Source organism: Lolium rigidum, chromosome 6, assembly GCF_022539505.1.
Source record: "Lolium rigidum isolate FL_2022 chromosome 6, APGP_CSIRO_Lrig_0.1, whole genome shotgun sequence".
Classification (NCBI taxonomy): Eukaryota; Viridiplantae; Streptophyta; class Magnoliopsida; order Poales; family Poaceae; genus Lolium; species Lolium rigidum.
In genome coordinates this window covers 282,511,345-282,515,738 of record NC_061513.1, presented here as the reverse complement: position 1 = coordinate 282,515,738, position 4,394 = coordinate 282,511,345, and the positions used below count along the sequence as shown (strand labels likewise).

At 45.2% G+C, this 4,394-nt stretch overlaps 1 pseudogene; it reads left to right on the top strand.

Annotated features, from left to right (window-relative positions):
• The first annotated feature begins 1,503 nt into the window (after positions 1 to 1,503).
• Positions 1,504 to 3,769, top strand: LOC124664265 (annotated as a pseudogene).
• Positions 3,770 to 4,394: the final 625 nt, after the last annotated feature.

The window sequence follows — 4,394 nt, the reverse complement described above, 5'->3', positions numbered from 1 at the left end:
TTATGAGGCACAAGCCACCAACTGTTAATTTGAATCTTAACTATAGTTTTCACACGAAGAAATCTTAGTATATCATTTATGCAGAATATAAAGAAGATCTTGTATTTTCTCCAAATATTTCATTGCATTTAAATATAGTCTAAAATATGTCTAGATTCAGTGAATCTACGATAAATATTTAGTGCCAGAGGTACTATTAATTACCAAAGATTGCAATGCGCCCACCTAATCCTGATCATTTAGATTTGGCACAAACTAAAGCTCTATGGAAGCTTCCGCCACTCTGAACAAGGGGCCCTTAGTGTCATATCGTCGTAGAACCACCAAAATTTGTGGACCGTCCTTGCTCTGAAGCTCTAGGTAGATTACGGAGTTATAGATGTGTTCCACGTATCTATAACTATGACATTTTTTTCAAAAGTCAAACCACGTAAAGTTTGACCAAATCTTAGATAATCTATCAATAAATATGATGTTGTACAGATATCATATGAAAATATATTTGATGATGTATCTAATAATATTAATTTTATAATTTACTAGTTATTTTTTTGTAAAAACTTAATCAAACTTTATACTACCTCCATTCCAAAGCTGAAGGCTTATACTATTTTTAAAAAGTCAAACTATCTTAAGTTTGATCAAATTTTTAGAAAACAGACATTAAGATGCAAAATACTATCATTAGATAGGTAATGAAATATATTTCCATATGGTATCTACAAAATATCATATTTATTGATATATTTTTCTAAAAGTTTGGTCAAAATTTAATTGGTTTGACTTAAAAAAATATGAGTCTTACGATTTGGAATAGAGGTAGTATATATAGTTTAACTTTTCAAAAATAATATAAACCTTACTCTTTAGAACGGAGGTAGTATGACTCTTCAATATTGTCATTTATGAGGTACAAGCCACCAGCTGTTAATTTGAATATTAACTATAGTTTTAGCGATGGCAAATATATGTTCACACGAAGAAATCTTAGTATATCATTTATGCAGAATATAAAGAAGATCTTGTATTTTCTCTAAATATTTCACCGCATTTAAATATAGACTGAAATATGTCTAGATTCGGTGAATCTGCGATAAGTATTTAGTGCCGGAGATACTATTAATTACCAAAGATTGCGATGCTCCCACGTAATCCTGATCATTTAGATTTGGCACAAACTAAAGCTATTTATATGTTGCTACGCGTGCAACATTAATCAAGTACACTAGTAACTAACTGTGGCAATTTTGCGATAAACTGCATTGATCACCCGTCTTGTAGGTACTACTACAAAGGTTGCTGGCCTCCCACCTAATCGTACGAGATCATTCAGATATGGCACATATTAAAATCATTTATTGCGTCCGGTGCATTTATCAAGTAAATAATGGTGCCAAAATTACGATATACTGCATGGATCATTCGTGGTGTATAAAGGGCACCCAAACTCTGTTCCAAGCATCACCATCATCTTCATCATATTTGTGTGTTTGCTCTGCAGCAATGGCTGCGTTTTCCAATTTCATACCAACACTTCTATTATTCGTCACCCTCTTTTTTACACCCGGGTTGTGCTACATCAACCCAGCTATCGAACGGGCACAACAGAATACCACAGAAACCTCTGCATATCGCACTTACATCGTGCTTGTCGATCCACCGCGCTCGAGTGCCACGGAGGAGGATCACCGCCGGTGGCATGAGTCTTTCTTGCTAGGCTCGTGTGGCGGTGAATCTGGCAAGCTACGTCTTCTCCACTCCTACACCCAAGTATTTAGCGGCTTTGCCGCGAGGCTCACAGGGGCTGAGCTCAATGTGGTGGCCAAGAAGCCAGGGTTCGTGCGAGCGTTCCCAGAGCGAACACTGCAACTCATGACCACGCACACACCCGAGTTCCTAGGTCTGAGGAATGGCACTGGGTTCTGGAGCAACGCCAGATATGGGAAGGGAGTTATCGTCGGGTTGCTGGACACCGGCATCTATGCAGCACACCCTTCCTTCGATGACCATGGCATCCCACCACCCCCATCACGGTGGAAGGGGTCGTGCAAGATGGCCGGCTGCAACAACAAACTTATTGGTGCCAAGTCACTTGTTGGGAACGAGGATCCTGATGACACATCGGGGCATGGGACGCACACCTCATCCATAGTCGCCGGGAACTTCGTCCCCGGCGCATCATATCATGGCATCGGCACGAGCACCGCTGTCTGGAATAGCTCCTGGAGCCCACATCGCCATGTACAAGGTATGCAAAAATGATGGATGTGATGATTCCGCCATACCTGGCTGGATCGGATGCGGCCATCAAGGATGGGGTGGATGTCCTCTCACTCTCCCTTGGCTTCGGCAAGGGTGTACGCTTTGATCGAGGACCCCATCGCCATCGGCGCGTTTAGTGCCATATCCAAGGGCATCACCGTGGTGTGTGCGGCTGGCAATGAAGGTCCCACGTCGGGCTTTCTCAGCAATGATGCTCCATGGTTGCTCACGGTCGCTGCCGGCTCGGTGGATCGGAGCTTTCGGGCCGAAGTGTGTCTTGGCAATGGCAAGCGTATCTATGGACAAGCGCTTACCCGGGAAGCTAAGCCAAGCTCAAAGTCATATCCTCTCATCTTCTCCGAGAAATTTCGGTATCTGCGAATATGACGAGGACAATGCCATCGTCGGTAAGATCCTTGTTTGTGAAAGCATGTTGGAGAAGAATCGGTACTATAAGATCCCCCACTTAATGATTGCTGGTGCGGCTGGTGTGGTGTTATTCAACAACAAGGTCAATGGCTACACCATAGATCTTCCGGATTACAACTCCGCAGTGGTGCGAGGTAACCGAGGTCGATGGTGCCATCCTCACATCTTATGTGTCGTCGCCGGGGACCAACTCGGTGGCTGCTATCACGTACAACAACACATTGGTTGGTATCCACCCGGCCCCCGTCGTAGCGTCGTTCTCTTCCCGAGGTCCAAGCACGATCGACGCCGGTGTGCTCAAGCCAGATATATTGGCACCAGGGCTCAATATCCTAGCCGCATGGCGGCGAGAGATGGGATCTACATGGGAACCTTATAACATCATATCCGGCACATCCATGGCAACTCCACACGTTAGTGGTGTCGCCGCGCTTATCAAGAGCATACATCCTACGTGGTCACCGGCTGCCATCAAGTCTGCCATCTTGACAACATCGGACATCGTTGATAGGAGAGGTGGACCTATCTTGGACCATCGATACATGAAAGCGAGTGCATATGACACAGGAGCTGGACATGTGAACCCCACCGAAGCAGCTGACCCTGGTCTAGTGTACGACCTTAGCATTAGTGACTATGCGGGTTATATTTGTTGGCTCCTTGGCGACCATGGCACGGCAACCATCATGCGGAAGCACAACTCAAGCTCTGAATTGCGCAACGCTACCAAAGATCAAGAACACGCAGCTCAACTACCCGATGATTACGGTGCTCGTGACGTCGATGCCATTCACCGTGAATCGAACGGTGACGAATGTCGGACCATCAAAGTCGACCTATACGGTGAAGGTGGATGCATCCAAATCAATGGTGGTGCATGTCTTTCCGGAGAAGCTGACGTTCTCCAAGGTTGGAGAGAAGAAAACATTTAGCTTGACGAGTGAGCAGTCACGTGGTGGGTAAAGAAGAATCTGTGGAAGGAAGCTTGAGATGGGTGTCAGAGAAGCATGTCGTGCGAAGCCCCATCGTCGCATCCATCAGAGTGAAAGATAGTTATTCCGCATCGGCACCATTTTAGATATTCATGCATTGAGATCGATGGCTTTTCCCGTCTACATTCGTGTCTAGTAAACAAGGTTCATGTAAACAATGGCGTTGGAATAAAATTGGTGTCAACCAGTATAATCTAGTGTTGCAATGTTTTGTGTCGTTTATGGTGTATTTTGAGTTTTGTTCTCTCATGTGGCTACACTCTGAATCTAGCGGGTTTTCCTGTATACTTGATTTGTATGGTATTGCTTATGTGTATCTCTAAAAATGGTCTTGAACACAGGCGCTTCGAGAATTTCTCGTGACTCCGGCACGACGCACACACAGCACTTCCTGCTCAGTCTCCACTTTGCACTGCCGCCGTCGCACTGATAATAAGGAAGAGTATATTCGCCTATTTGATGCCTATTACAAAGAGCAGGAAATTAGGACCAATTTACACCTCTTTTCAGAACTGCAGCTAATTGATTTCCTCGACATTGCAGCGCCGTCGCTGCGGAGTCTGGAGGTGACGTGCCAGTACCACAGTCACAAAGAGGAGCTCATCGCGTCCGCGGCGAAGAAGCTCCCTCTGCTGGTCCTGTTGGAGCAGGAGCAGAGAGGTCCTTGGTCGCCCTCGTCAGATACAGCCCTCGCCTCCACCTGCTCCACGC